The sequence below is a fragment of the Patagioenas fasciata genome, chromosome 6 (assembly GCF_037038585.1).
Source record: "Patagioenas fasciata isolate bPatFas1 chromosome 6, bPatFas1.hap1, whole genome shotgun sequence".
Lineage (NCBI taxonomy): Eukaryota > Metazoa > Chordata > Aves > Columbiformes > Columbidae > Patagioenas > Patagioenas fasciata.
In genome coordinates this window covers 22,483,064-22,499,184 of record NC_092525.1, presented here as the reverse complement: position 1 = coordinate 22,499,184, position 16,121 = coordinate 22,483,064, and the positions used below count along the sequence as shown (strand labels likewise).

At 42.4% G+C, this 16,121-nt stretch overlaps 1 protein-coding gene across 4 annotated transcripts in view; it reads left to right on the top strand.

The window, feature by feature from the left end:
* Nucleotides 1–6,802: 6,802 nt before the first annotated feature.
* ZFYVE9 (zinc finger FYVE-type containing 9) overlaps nt 6,803–16,121 on the top strand; it is a 59,621-nt gene continuing 50,302 nt past the window's right edge. For 3 of the 4 annotated variants that reach the window (XM_065842791.2, XM_065842789.2, XM_065842790.2), the window contains exon 1: nt 7,898–8,055. The gene's annotated coding sequence lies outside the window, so the exon portion shown is untranslated. Of the gene's footprint in view, nt 6,963–7,897; nt 8,056–16,121 lie in introns of those variants that run through there. The other variant, XM_071810235.1, reaches the window with a different exon arrangement.

Below are 16,121 nucleotides of genomic sequence, written 5' to 3'. Positions count from 1 at the left end.
ATTGACATTCAAGGGGAGTGGGTTTCTGTTCACAAAAACAGTCATTCAAAAATCCTCCACAAAACATCCTCTGTGCTGGAGTTTGCTGGTGGAATTCCTTTCTGAAGTGTCTGATGCGGTTTGTTCTCAGCCAGCATGTTGAATAAGTCTTGCCTTTACGAGAGGGTGTGTCAAGCACTAAGTACATTCAGTGAAGCGCACACAAATGCTTGAGACTGTTATTATGTAGACCTACTTCATGAGCTTGTAAGCGCTCTTGTAGGCCCGTATCTGGTCTAGTTTTGGAGAATCTCAGTTTAAAAATCAACTATTCTTTACCATTCTGCTTCCTATTGGCCATGAAGCTTAGATACATTAGTGATACATTGGGAAAGGCACATGGCTTTTTAGAAAGGGCTATCAACAGCTCAGAAACTTATTTCTAGAAACTTTGACTTGTGCTGGTCCCTTCTTCCTCATCAATGTATCATACTTAAGGCAGATTTTTTTAAACCAAACTGGCATGAATTATGACTTTTATCCAAACAATGAGAATCTCAATTCTCCTGTCTTCCACCATCCTCTGGCACAGCTTCAGCGTTAATCATGGAGTACTATCATCTTTGAAAGATGGAAGGTTTTGTATGATTGAGGAAATCAATAATATCACAGCCAAGTGATATCCCATTACACATGGGATAGGATGTAAAATCAGGAGTTCTATGATTCCAGTCCAAGCTCTTCAACACGTTTTTTGAGGAATATGGAACAGGTTCCTTAATCCTCACAGGGGGACTAACAGGTCTCAACTTTTAGATCTTCAAATGGAAAATGCATATTTCTCATCATTTTAGGAAGATTAAGCTCTCTAGATGCAGCTAATCTTTCAAACTCCTATTCATTTTTGGATATCAAAAGTCTTTTGTTTCAGTGAACTAGAAAGCACATATTTAAGTGATGATTTCATATCTTCCAAGTGACAGTTTTTGACATAATCATCATAATAACACTTTTCATAGGAGACTCTCTAAGTGGTTTCACAGACCTTCAGAAGGTCTCATGCAATACTTACTCATGCTGTAAATATAACTACTTCTACTGTACACACACGGAGAGAGGATCAGACGGGTTAAATGTCACTCAGCAAAGAGCTAGAAAGTTGAACCTGTTCCTCTCGATTCCAAATCCTGGCGGGTCTTTTGTTCCTGAGCACAGACGTGTTCATCTGGAACACCCTCACAAATACTCAAACCCCATGGGTATTCACTAAAGGCATTTCCAGCTTCCAGCCAGACCAGGAATGTAATTAGAAAGGTACTTAAGCATTACCAGGGCTTCCAAATACAGATTAAGAGCAAAATAAACAATAAGAATGAAATGATCCAAATGTTTATTGTTTTCTTGTTAACAAGGACTACTAAATCCTGTAATTTGACTTCTTGCTTAGCAGAGGTTTTCAAATTACCCAAGGATCACATCTCTGTCTCAAATACAGAGTCCAAATGACAACTCTTGAAAAGTCACCCTCTGAGAATTAGGAAAATAGCTCTTGTTTGTGCATGGATTTGTTTCTTCGTGCTCTGACCTCTTCCTTGCCAAAACCCCGAGCCCTGCCATGTCCATGATGACCCTCCTAATGCAGTGTTCTCCACTTCCTCCACATTCCCTACAATGCTCCCAGGCTGAAACAACGTATGCTGGGAGTAACACAGCAGTGTGTGTGTATCTCCTGAGCAGCCAGAGCACTCAATGATTCACAAACTGGCCGCTGCCACACTGAATATGTATCATACCAGCTGAGTTGGACTTGCTTTAGCTCACCCTCTCTGTGTCTGGCCATGGATTGCCATAAAACTTGCAAGAACTTAATTTCCTTTCACCACACTTCCAGCTGTGGCAGAAACTGGCCAAGAGATCCTAAAGATAAGGGAAGGAGGAAGGGGAAGAGAAAGACAAGCAATTTAATTGAGTAAGTGTTGTTTCCTTATGAAGTTTGGGCTAATGAGCTAAAATGGGTGCCAGAGGGAGAGAAAAAGAAAAAATCAAGATGCAATTGAAGTCCAAAGCCCTTGCTCAAGCTCACATAGAAGTTCAGCAGAGATACAGATACAAATCTTTTAAAGCCTCTGGGCCAGTGTCTAGAATATGGAGATAAAAGCAATGGATGTTTCAAGATGTAGTTGGCATAGACAGTAAAAGAAGTTATGCCCCCTTTTAAATGCACAACCTATGTGAGCTTACCATTAGAGAGGATTAAATGACATCATTTTGGTTTTTTACTCCTAAGAATACATGGCATGTTTAAAATTTAAACTGGGCAAAGTCAGAATACATATTCAGCATGGAATGACTCTAAATTGATCCATCCAACAGCATGGTGACCTAGCAGGTATTTTTCTTTTCTAGAGATTAAGTCATATCTGCTGGAAAATGCATCATAGATTAATTAAGTGGCCATGTATTAGTGGCTTTATAGTATGATTCACTGAATACCGAGTTAACCTTAATATAGGATTGTGATGATATTTAGCCAAGCATTTTTATTGATTCACATTGTTCTGATGCAGGTAGTACTTGAGTATAATGGATGACACCTGCACAAAATTTAGAAAAATCAAAGATTCAAGGTTGATGAAGTAATAAAGATGTATTAAGACAGACACTGCAGGAGCTGGACTAATCACTCAGCCACTAGAGGGCAAAATCACGACATTGTAATAATGTTCATTGCTGGTCTGTTGGTGTCTTTGGAAGAGTTGGTTTTTTTTACAACAGAAACTGGTTAAATGATCACTAAGCACTCTACTAGCAGTGGTGATAGGAATGAACATTTAGAGCATTGTTTCTGTCGGTGTGACATGCAAGTGGTTACTAACAACCGTATGGAAAAAAGCCAGTATTTTATTCCATGGAACTGTGACTAAAAGTTTGAGTGACCCAAGAGGTTTGGATGCTGAGGTTCACAGCACGAGACTTTTCTACTGGAGATCTTGCATATCAGTAAAAGGCTGAGTGTTCGTATCAGGAACTACACTGGGAAAGCAATTAACATTTTGCTGATAGGTTTCATAATTGTTTGATGACACCAGTTCAGACCAGGAGACTCTGAAATGTTTTGATCAATGCCAGATTCTGGAGAGGTCCAAAGCCTCACATACAATCTCCCACCCAAGTCAGTCTTTGATCTAATATTTATTGTTCTCCTCTCCCTGGTTCTTGTCCTCTCCTGCACTGATGCCTATTATCAAGCATCTATTCTTTGCTCCCACAGAAACTCCCACTCCACTGTTCATCAATCAGAGGTGGGTCAGCTTCGGTATGGACCTAAGAGACTGTTTGGCAAGAGCAAGATGAGAAACGTGCCTATGACAGTGGCTGGGACCAGATGCCAGAGGAAGATTTTAGTAGCAGGATAATTGTAGAGTCACACTTGTCAGGAGTAGCCTCCCAGCTTGCAGCAGTGTATGTCTTTCAGAGTTCTTGAGTGAGAAATGCTGTCTTGGTGTGCAATATGCTTCAAAGGATTTGCCTTCTGTGAACAGGTCCACCCAACCCTTCAACCCACGTAAACATTGCCATCCGCAGGGCTGCTCCATCATGTGCTCAGGAACACATGATCCATGTCAGATGATGCTGAAAGGGATGACAGGTTGTTACTTAGTGCCCAAGGACATTGACTTCTGCATAGACTAGTAACCAGCATCCACAGCTGTTGTCACAGGGTTGTATCTCATGGGCAACAGACTTAAAGGACTGAACTCCTGCTTGTCCTAAAATATAATTTTTGAAAGCTCCTGATTTTGACATTTCCAGTGCTGGAATATCTAACTTGTTCCTTCCTTAAAGTGTCTCAGTGATTAATTCACCTTCACTACTAGAAGACTTCACCAGGAAGGTGAACACGTCTGCCTTTAGGATACAGTTACTGAATTTTGGAAGTACTTAAAACCTGTGATTGAGGCACCCCTTTACCTTCTTTTTTTGATGCTCAAATAGACTGAACATTTTCACTTTCAATCTAAATAATTCTTATTGCTCTTCTCTGAACCATGGATTTTTCAGCTTCTATTAAGGAATTCAGGGATTTGGATATCAGACTTCAGGAACAGTTGGGATAGTACCAGAAAAATAAATAAAGACATATTTATATGTTCTCCTGATTATAAAACCAAGGATTGCATTAGCCTGTTGGCCACAGCAACACACCACCTGCTCATTTTCTTCTATGTGATAACTCTCAAGGTTTTTGAGCACTAACTTGTCAGAGCACAGATTTTCTCATCCTACAATCATGGTCTTTATTCTTTGATGCATGTTTTTCATTTGGCTGTACAGAAATGCATATTACTTATTACCAAGCTGGCTCAGATACTTTGCATCAGGACTTGTTATTTATCAATCCCTGGTGCTTACATCACTTGCAAACTTTGTAAGTGATGACTTTATGCTTTCCTTAGAGCCATTACTATCAACACATTATGGTGTAGAACTAATTGCTATAGGACGCAGAAACATGTTATTTGATGATGACTTATTATTTAGCTACTTTGCAAATGTCAGTTAGGTAGAATTTGAACATTTAATATGTGCTGTGATGAGTCTGTATCATTCTGGCTTCTTAATTAAAATACTGCAAGTTAACAAAACACATATTTTGCAGACCTGCTTACCTTGAACAACCAAATCTGTAATGCCATTAAAAAATCAAATTATTTTGGCAAGATTTATTTTCCACATCAATTTGCATTTATTGTGTTTCCGTCCTTTAATTCTTTTTTAATCAAGTAATGTAGATAATGTTCCATTATATTACCCAGAATTCTTGTCAGGCTGGCAGGTCATAATTACCCTGGTCACCTTGTTTACCCTTTAAAAATATTGGTACAATATTTCATCCAGTCCTGTGGAACTTTAACAGTGTTCCAAGATTTATTGAAAATCAACGTTAATGGTCTAAAGATACTCTGTGCCAGTGCTTTTAAAACTTTTGGATGTGAGTTACCTAGACCTGCTGATGCCCAGCTTCATTAGCTTCTGTTTAACATCTTCCTCAGTGCCTGTTGTAATGGAATGTATTTCATCATCTTCATATAATATTTGTATATCATCTGTCTCTTCCCCCAATACAGACAAGAAATAGTTGTTGAGCTCTTCTGCCTTTCCTACATTATCATTAACAGTTCTACTGTTTCCATCTAGTAACAGGCTGAAGCCATTAATAAGCTTCCTTTTCCCCCACATTTCTGCAAGTTTCACCAGGTACTTAAAAATCCTATTTGTCCTGAACTCTGTTGTTCATAGATTACTCTTGTATCATTTTTAATCTTGTACCAATTGCCTCTAACTCCTAGCTCCCAGTGTACATACACATCCTTGTATTGACCATGTAACTCCCTGCTGTCCCCATCAATCAGGGCATCTCGTAGCTTCCCCTCACCTTTCTAACCGCGGTCTTCTCACCCATTTTCCAGTTGCCTGCGTCTTGCAAGTTGGAGTGTCCTCTTCCATACGGTCTCCTTCCTGCCTCTTCCTTGGTATCTTCTCATAAAAAGCTGGGCAAAGATGGTAAAAGACTTGGGAAAAGAGGTGATAGGTGCAATACTAAATGTCTGTGCTGTCATGTGGGATACTATTAGGCTTGATTTCTTATCACAATGCTGTAGAGCTCACTGATGTGAGGCTGAAGTACATGGAAGACCTGAAGATAATTTCTGGAAAATTTGTAAATGACACTTGCACTGACTGTACCAAGTCATGGTTCATGTCTTACAGCATGGCTGGGACTTGGGATTGAAATAATTGATTTGGTTTGTTTATGGTGTTTCTCACTCTCCATTCCCAAATGTTTCCCATTTGGATACTAGCAGAGGGAGCACACTGAGAACACAGGATGGACAATCTCCCTGCTTTAAGCTCAGGTGTCTGGCACCACAACTGCCCAGAGCGGCAACTTGAGTTTTGATGAGTTCCTGCCCCTCTGGATACATCTTCATTGGGAACGGTCATGTGGCATTCCAGATACAGACAAGTACCGAGAGAGGACAGGGCATGAGACCATGTCCTTATCACCTTAACTCACAGAGATGTTTCCCATCACTCCTAACTCCTTTTTTGCATGCTTCCATGAGATGGCCTTCTTGCAAAACAGCCAACTATGATATCCTTCAGATAAAAACTCTCAGTGTTTGGTGAGAAAACATTCAAATGAACGGCTGTATGCAGAGCGGTTAAAAAACAAAATTACAGCAGTGATATGCCTCTGTGAGACCTATGTAGATGGCAAACCCATGTGCTTGCATGCATTTGGCCAGAGGGCATGAAGTGTTGCCGTTGCTCGCCCTTTAATTTATTTCCTTTTTGCTTTGTCAGGCATACCATGTGTTTAGTAGTCTGAGGTGTCTCTTGAGAATTGTTTTGAGGATAGTAATTGTGTACTGGACTGATCTGAACTCGTCATCTGTGCTTTACAAGCATGACACCACTAATTGCTAAAGAGATAGCAAGTTGAGGTTAACCGGGAACACTTTATGGGAGAAAATAAATTCAATCTCCATTAACATGCTACTACCAGCTATGATTGATTAGCATTTTTTATCTCCTCAGCTCTTTGCTTATGGATTGATGATTCAGTTGATTGGGAGTACCTTGTATTTTCTGCTTGAAAAGCACATAGTTCTACCGGAATCAATGAATAAACATTAAGTGCTTCCCTTTCATTTCAAGTGGGCTGGGCTGACGCTCCTGGAGCAAGGAGGCCTAGATTTTATCACCGGGGCTCATTACACCGTATTCACTGCCACATGCACCAAGTTAATGGAGAAGCGTAACCTGCTGGAAAGCGACAGCCTGCAAGCGCGAAGCCCTGAGGAGCGGGAATGGCGGTAAAACTGCCTTAGCAGCACCACGCTCGCCTTTGCCTCCCTTCTAGGGGTGACATGGCGCTCTGCCGCGGCTCTGAGGAGGCCAGAGCACCATGTCTGAAGGTGAGGGGACAGCAGCTCTTCCACCAGCGCGGGGTGAGCGGCTCCTGAGGGGGAGCCGAGGCGCGGTGTGTGAGGGGAAGGAGAGGCCGGGAGCGGCCGCGCGGGAAGGGTGAGGCCGCGGGCGGGGCCGGGCATGGGGGGCGGCATGAGGCGCCGGTGAGGCCGCTGCCCTGCGCCCGGGAGGGGGCGGCTGTGCGCGCTGGAGCCGCGTACGGCAGCCCGGGGCTGGCAGGACCCTCCACACCCCTCGCCCCGTCGGTCGCGCAGCACCGCCGCAAGTCGCAGGGAGGAAAGTGACATTTCTTCAAGTTCCCGAGTCTCTGCAGCCAGGCGGGGAAAGGTGTCCCGCGACATAAAAGATGAATGGCTCCCAGTCGCGAGACCTTCTGTGTGTAGGTGCAGTTGCAGCCGGCTGCGGGTACCGCTCCCGGCGCAGGGCGCACCCCCGGGGCTTTGCGGCCGTCCGTGTCCCGCGCGGTGCCAGGGCAGTGATAGGTGCCTCCCCGCGACGTGGGCAGCGCCTCCCGCAGCCCCTTTGTCGGGCTGCCCGCCGCTGAGTTGCGGCGTCTCCCGGTGCCGCCCTCTGTGTGTGTGGGCGGGAGGCCCTGGCCGCGGGGCCGCGCTGCTGGCCCGCAGGCTCGGCGGGACCCCGGGCTGGGGGCTGGGAGGGCCGAGCGGACAGGCTCCCTCCTCGGCGCTGCGTCCCCCTCCGCCGGGCGACTCCTTCTGCTCTCCGCCCCTGACTCCCGGCGGTAGGCGGCCGGGCCGGAGGTGGCTGCGCGGCCTGCCCGGCCCCCCACGCCGCGGGGCGGGGGTGCGGCAGGCTCCGCACTGCCTCCCCGGCGGTGCCGCAGTGCCGTGCGCTGCCTCTGGGGCCGGCCAGGGGGCGCTGGCTGCCGGCAGCTGCGGCGGCCTCGGCCGCGGAGCCAGCGAGCGAGCCCGGCTGGCAGGCGGCGAGGGCGGGCGCCGGCCTCTCCAGTGCTCGCGGGGGCTGCGGGCCCGCCCGGCAGCGAGAAGCGGAGGCGGCGGTGGAGCGCGGCCCCGGGGGATCTCCCTCGCCATGCAGACCCGGCGGCGCCTGCTGCCTCCTGAGGTGAGTGAGCAGCGCTCAGCCTTCCGCCCCCAGGCCCGGGAGGCCGGGGTATCCCCCTCCCCAGGCCCCTGCCGCCCGGAGCGAGGCCCCGCGAGCGGGTGGGGAGGGCTCGGACGCCTCAGCGGAGCCGCCGTGTCGCCGACACCGCCCCGGCTGCGGGCCTGGGGGCTCGGCGTGACCCCTCACCCGGCCGCCCTTGTCCCCCGCACGCCACCCAGGGGAGAGGCTACCATCGCCCCTCAGCCCTTCCCGGCGGCGAGGCCGGTCTTGCGAGCCCCCTCCCCGCCATTCCCCTCCGCCCGCGGGTGCCTGGAGCGGGGACACGGCCGGGGCACCTTCCTGCCAGCGCCGCAGAAGGGGAAAGAGCTCTCGCCACCATCCATCGGGGCTCCCCCGGGACCCCCCGTGTGTCGGTGCGGGGCAAGGCGAGGCTGTTCCCGGGCACACGAAGCCCGCGGGCGGCTCTGGCGGCCGGCCCGGGCAAGATCCCTGTTTGCATGTCGTGCCCTTTTTATGGCCTGATGTCCGCTCTCCTCCCCGGGCAGGGAATGTTACTTGCTCATCGCGATGTGTAACAAGTCACTCCTGCAATGGTGGTGGTGCTGGAGGGGGGATGGGGCGAGCGGGCGGGATGCGTTTTATAACATCTCTAATTACGTGGAGCTGTGGTCACGGCTCACTCTAAGAATAACTGGCACTCTTGGCATGTCAGAGTTTTTTGCAGGGGTGGGTTAGTTACTTGCTCGTAAATGCTATGGTTAAGTAGGTACATATGATGGAGGGTGGCTGAAGAACTGTTTTTCTCTTGTTAACCAGACTGAGAAACAAGTATCAGATGGGAATTGATAGATCTTATGTTTTCCTGCTAACTATATTGTTTATTTATGGACAAGATATTCCTGATTATTTTGTGACAGAGGTTTTCCACAGAGTTTAATTTTTACACTTATTTTCATTCAGTTATTTTCATTAGAAGCTGACTAGGTATGGAACTCAAATTCCGGCAATCTTTTTATTGTGTTTGTATTAGATTAGAATTCCTCAGTAACACTACTCTCAATATTTCACTTCAGGCTGAATGCAAAACTGGAAGGAGCCCTGTATAAACAAGTAAAAGAATAGAAAAAAAAGATGCTCCACTTGAATAAAAGCTTCTATTTTCTTTGGGCAGCATTTTACTGACTAGACAATGTTTTAAGACATTGTAATTAACTTTTATTAGTGGACCATTTTGGATTGCATGGAACAAGTCCAGATTTTAGATACACCTTCAGTGGTTGAAATGACACCAAAATTCTTTGTTACTGTCTGAATGCAGCAGTGCACTTCTTTTTATGAAGTTATGGCATGTGATATAAAACGAGAAAAACAGTCTCCTTGACCCAAGAGTGACAAAATTAAAGATCTCTTCAGAGGTTTGGGGAATCTGAAATGGAAGCTGAATAAGGCTCAAAAATCTCTAAGCAAGTCTCCTTCTATTCAAGCCCTGCTCTACCCCTAACAAGTCACCATGTTCTGGCAGATTGTGATTGATTCTCTAGTTGTCCATTGCTTTATGGTGCCTTCTTTACTGTGTGAAACAGGAAGAAAAACACCCCAAAACTGCCATGCTGAGTCCTGATATTGAGTGCTCTTTTTGTGTGCTAGCTTTGCGTCAGTTGTTAGACTGGGGATTAAATACTTTCAAACACACATTTCGGGATCTGAGGCCTGGGGCTAAGGCTGAGATAAAATAAATTTTTTAGTTTTTTTTTTAGTTTGGCGTCTCAGGGAACAAAGGTAGAGACTGAACAAAGATGCAGTATTTAAACTTGTGGCCAAAGAGTGATAAGCTTTTCGTGTCTGTTGCTGCCTGTCCACTAGCCGTGCAAACTTGAGCAGAAAATAGCTCGCTAGTTTTCCAGGGTGTCTATAAAAATTACCTGGACATTTTTTCGCAAAAGGATTAGAGTGAAGTTTTGCTTTTGAATACAAGTTGTCTGAAACCAAATAGATTTTGGGAAGAAGTTGTGTATTCGTATTTTAGTGATCAGAAACATCTTTTTGATGCACTAAGCTGAGAATCTTCCAAATAAAAGTGAATTTATTGACGGAAGATCAGGTGAGGGGTAATAGTTTCAGTGCACAATTAGTCTGTGTGCTGATGAATCAAGGATCTTTTGCAGAACATTGTTGGAAGACACCAGCAAGTTAACAGACTACTTTGAAAGTTTTATATAAAGGCTACTGTGTATTTTTTTCTAATATGATTGAGATTGAAGTGTCCAAAGTAATTGCAAGATGGCCTGCTTTAGAGCTCTATTTGTGATTTTCTCTGAGGCTTGAACTTTGAAATGAAATGTGAACTAACATACTGTTTTCCCTCCTGTTGTTTTTCTGAGGCATTGAGAAATGTGTTGGTACAATAATACTGAAAGTTTACAAAGCTTTTTGTATTGATAACAAATGTATGGTCAAGAGTAAATGACTGAAAGTAAGTTAAAGTATTGAGCTTTAGGTGACAGAAACAACCTTTACTTCTGTGTTGACTTTATGTGTTGGCTACATCTTGCAACACTGGGAAAATTACATCAGTTAATGTAAATGGATGGGAACTTTTAAAAGATATATCAAGGATCCTTCATTGACATAGTAGTTTCTACTTAAATTGGAATTCAGGATACGTATTCATACAAATTTATTTGACTAGTGACTACAGCAAAACATGCTATATAGTTATCAAAAGAATAGCACACTTTGGAAAAACAGTGTGATAAAAATAAATTACCATTATCATAATACCAAATATATATATGTATATAATAAATAATAATGCTTTTTATTTTAGATATATAAATGATTCTATTTTTACAGAAGAAGTACTTTCCTACTTATTGTTTGGTTGGCTGGATTTCTCTTAATTGAAACTAACACAATTTCTTTTTCTTAATTTAGCTAGTAAGATTCTTTTTAGACATTGAACATTTGTAGATTTTAAGGTGCCCTGTTAAATCTTAATGAGTGTAATTCTTGGCTAGTGTTTGTGGGAAGGAATGAGTGTGAGTGTCATACCTAGGGAATTAAACTATGTCATTCCTTTGAATGTTAGTTTCTAGAGAAAATTACAAGACATTGCAGATCCCAGGAACTTTCGGTTGGGGTTAATAGAATGCTGCACTCAGTGCTTTTGTCTTTGACAGGTATTTATTTCTGAATGTGCCTTATGATGCTTTTTTCTCTTTTGCATCATACACGTGTGGAGTTTGGGATATTTAGGAATGCTGCTATTCAGACTGCCATAGCACACAGGTGGAATAGGAAAAATACTTTTAAGGCGAGTTTATATGTATTTTTTCACTGTATCTTTCCACTATTGTTTATTAGTGGAATACCATTGTATTGCTAGAAAAGATAAGTAGAAATGTGTAATCGTGATACTTACTTTTCAGAAATAACAGCCCTCCAAATAGTACATCAGCATCAAACAGGCTGAAGGTGAATGGCAGAGGAAATCTATAAAAGGGGCACTTTAACTGTTTTGAAGGTCATTCCTAGGGAAATCTGATTAATTAAAAATATAGGTTAAAGACAAACAGTGTGTGGCCAGGAGCTTGTGGGTGACAGCACTGGGTAGATTGTTTGTTCTGTGTTCTTTCATCCAGATCTGCTCAAGTGGGAGCTGACTCAAGGAAGCAAGTCCAGTCTGTTGAATTTTACACAGAGTTCTGTTAGAGCGAAAAGAAAAAAAAAAGTTTTAAACTATCTGAGAAAAAGCTGTGGAATCATGACCTGTAGGTTTTCTGTATTTTAGAAGGTGTGGAGCTGGGATGCTTTCTGAGTACCTTGTGTGATATCTGCAGTCTAAGTATAAACTAAGGCAATAGTTTTCTTAGTTATGGGAGCCAGTGAGGAGAGAGCTTAAAGAAACTTTAATGTTGTTTTGCTTCTATGTAAAGTATGATAATTTGGAAATGTTAGTGTGTAGCATTTTGACCATATATTATGTTTTGAAGTTTTGGTGTCCATATATTAAACTTTTCACATATTCTATCCCCAGTGTCCTTGTGTGTTGGGCAAATTAAACCGTGGACTTAAGTGCTGGATTTCCACTTGCATTGTTTTTTTTTGTTTGCCTCTGTTTTCCTGAGCAGCAATTACGAACCTTCACATTGAGTCATCTGCAGATAGTGCTCATGGCTGTACCCTCTATATTCTGTCTCTGTGCTGTATATAGAATACATAAATATCTTAGTCTTGTTTTCTATATGTTAATATTATGTGTCTCTCTGATATTTTGATGGCAACTGAAGCGACAAATCTACCTGATGAGTCAGTGTGGTCACCATGTTATCAGTTGTTTAAGGGGATATGCTGGAGGTCCCATACCATTCCAGTGTGCTCTGCTGGGGTTGTTGAGGTTTTCCTGTCAAGAATTGTACCGCTTGCTACTAGTATATATTTTGCTTCTGTTTTCTGTACTTCCCTCCCACTCCTTTTAATATCAACAGGAAGCTTGGTGAATTAAGAGATTGATTGCCTACTGAAGTTCAGTAGGACTTTATGATTGGAAACTGTATTGCCAGTTAATATTTTTTTCTTAAAACTGTTTTGCTGGATTTCTGTTACTGTTTTATTCCAACATAATAACAAAGGTGGAAAGCTTTCTACTGGAGGCTTGATGCATCAACTGATACTTCAGATGGTGATGCTCCACCCTGGTTTAGGGTTTGGCTTTGTACACATAATAATGTTGCAATGTGTCTCCACTGGTGTTTTCCTGCTTTTTGTCCTTGCCTGAACTGATGTTTGCAGTAGTTAGAAAAGAAGCACAGAAGCGTAATGTAGACAAAGCTGGAACTGTTTGGTTGTTGTTTGGTTGTTGTTTTATTTTTTTCCTACTATTATCAATGTATGAAAATAGTTCTGTGTCGTAGATTTTGGTTTGATAACTATTTTAGGACTTTTCCCCAGCTATTCTTCATTAGTGACAGAGGAATTAGGCATGATCAGAGATGCTGGAAATGTTTTTAGCCTTCGCTTGTGTTGAGAAAATCCCTTGTCTGGTAAAGAGTTAGAAAAGACATGCTATCTGCCAAATTATGACTAAACTTACTGGTAATGTTTCATTGCAGGTCTTACTTGTTGACTTCTTGTACTTTGGTTTTGCCAAAGAGCAATTGGGGACCTGTATAAAAAGGCAAAATGTTTAGCATATGTCTTGAATTCGGGGCCTGTTTTTTTGTTGGTGAGGCGGTAGCTGGGAGGAACTAATCTTTCCCTCTTCCCAGCATTCGAAGAATCCAGAGGTCATTTCCTGTCAGGTGGTAATTTGAAATTAGGCCATACTTAAGTCATTAACTCACGTGTGCTCTGTCAATTACAGAAGTGCTGTAGCTGCCCCAGTAATAGTTATCAGCCTTACCTCTGGATTCTTGCAATTTTTAAAATTACTGTAATAAGAAAGTTTTTGTTTACTTCTATGACATACTGAAGCCTTTTTTAATAAATAATAGAACTCAGTCTTTATACACGTGCTTTGAGTACAACATTTGTATCTTTAAAATTTTATTTGGAGATGTCACACGGGTGAAATACATTAGAAAATTCATAGAAGCTTATCAACGGAGGAGCATACTCTGGTACATTTTTCTAAAAAGTTGTATGATTAACTTAAAAGGAGTTGGCAATGTTCAGTGTAAGAAGCAGATCAAAGAGCTTTCCAAATCGCATAAGAACTTCTTTATCTTTGAAGGACACTGACTATTATAGGAGCTTTTCTGTTTCCAGATTCAGTTTTGTAGTGTCAAAACTTTGCTTTGAACTCAGCGTACATGTTGACTTACCTGTTTGCACTCCAAGTGTGATCTACACGATTGATTTAGGATCACTAAAATAAAGGCCAAACCACTTGAAACTATGAATTTATAGTGTATATAGTTATAAATTCAAGAAGAATTGGCAAATCCTGTGAATATGCATAAAATTTATTGCTTGACTGGTTGGCCAGTCAGTTTATTGGAAGTTTGGGAGATACTACGGGACAAAAATTGCAGATATTTTCCGATCTGTAAGTTTTTTGTTTCTCAGTTATTATTCACTGTACTTTTCTTTCTTATATTTCTTTTAACCCAGACAATGAAACTGTTCTCTCACGTCTTCCCTTTTCGTCTTCAACTGCATTGATTTTTTTTTTTCTTTCTCTAATTTTTTTGAATTGTTGGATTTGAAGAGGAAGGTTTAAGTGGTGTCATTAGGAGTAGGATATGGGGCCTGGTTTCTGGTGATCCAGATTCCTCTGGTATGTGCTTTGCTCAGATGTCATTCTGCTCTCAGGTGTGCCTCGTGTCCAGGATCCCTCAGGTAGAATTTGGTGATCTGTGTGCGGTGATGTAGGTGATCCCTGCCCCAGTCATCCGCTGAACGTGCCTGGCAGAGTTCAACTTGTATTCCCTCTTCAAGTTCTGAAGGTCTGAGCTTTGCATATCGTTTTAAACAAAATCAAATCAGTTTTGTTTCTACACCAGATTGGGAAGTACGGTGACTGAAGAGGCAGCATGTTTGCTTTTTCTGCTTGTGTTTTACAGAAGGGAAGGCAAGTTATCTATCGCAGAAGAGGGGCGGATATCTGGTACTGGTCATTTCTCAAATAAGCATGATATGAAATACAAGAACATGTATCTTGGATCCTTATGCGTGTCAATTCAGCAAACTGTTGAACAGGAATAACACTTACCTGTCTTTTGAGGACATCACCGATCCAGGGAGCACGTTGCCTCGTGTCATGCAAGGCTGAGAACAGAGAATCTGGACTTGCTTAGGTTGATGCTCGAAAGAGCTTAGTGGCTCTTGGGCTGAGTATTTCGATGTGCTGCTCCAGCAATAAAGATCCCACCCCTCCAGCTGAAACAGTGGGAATTTAAATCCAGATGTGTTTCTGATGGCTGGGACTTATTTTACACCCAGAACTGTTTAGCATTTGTGAAAGACCCTGTAAGGGAAAATTCTTACAAGATCTGGAGATGGAGAGAACTGTGTTTTGTTTCAAATTAGAAGATGTGTTGAATGAGTTCTAAAGTGTAAACTGAATCTGATGTTATACCCACCTACCCAAGTCCTTTGAGATACTTTATTGGTAAGCATATTGCTCTACAATCAGCTTGTTTTTCAGCAGATTTAAATTCTTTTTGCCCCTTAGTATCTCTTCCCTTCCTTCCTCCTCTACAATAACCCCAGTTTTCTCATGTGACACTGTAATGCTGTTTTTTCCAGAGCTGTGTGGGTATTGATTGCCCAGCAGGTTACTGCCAAAAATACATATAGCAGCTCGCTTTTCCCTTGGAGCACAGTCATTTGGATTTGTTTTTACTGTGCAGATATTAATTTTCATGAAGTTTTTTTTTTTTTTTTTTTTTTAAGATGAGCATAAAAAATAGTAAGTGAACAACATGATCCCATAATCTTAATTTCTGTAGGAGATCTGATTAAAAATGCAATACTTGGAAAGGGATAGTAACTGGACACTTACCAGTATGTATGTTCTCTTCTTGTTTGTATTATTGAGACTGTGAATACTGACTGGAGGAGACACAAAAGTTGCATAGTTAAAATATACCCAGCAAACTAAACATGTCAATGTAATTTTTTATTCACTATCTGCACTATAATGCAGATAAATGAACATTTTGTATGAATTGAGATCACGTAAGAGGAAAATTCTCTGTGTCTATTTTTTAAAAAATTGTCTAGGAGTCTTGAAATTGCATGTTCTGCAATAGCAGAAATAGAAATCTATGCCATAGCTTGCTTCTGGGGCTCGTGTTTTGTAGAGAAAATCACATGTATCAGATTTGTACCCTTTTGGAGGGTTTATACATCAGTATGTTGCTGCTGTTTCTGTTTGATGACCAGTCTGATAGTTCAGCAGAGAGTATTGATTGTCGTTGTGTTACAAAGTGGCATTGCAAGTGTTATATTGGTTAATTCAAAATGGATATTTTAATGATGTGTTATTTGATGAACTTGAAAGCATGTGCAAAGCCCACTTCTTAGGTTATGTTATTAACAGATTGCTTTAAATTGTGTATATA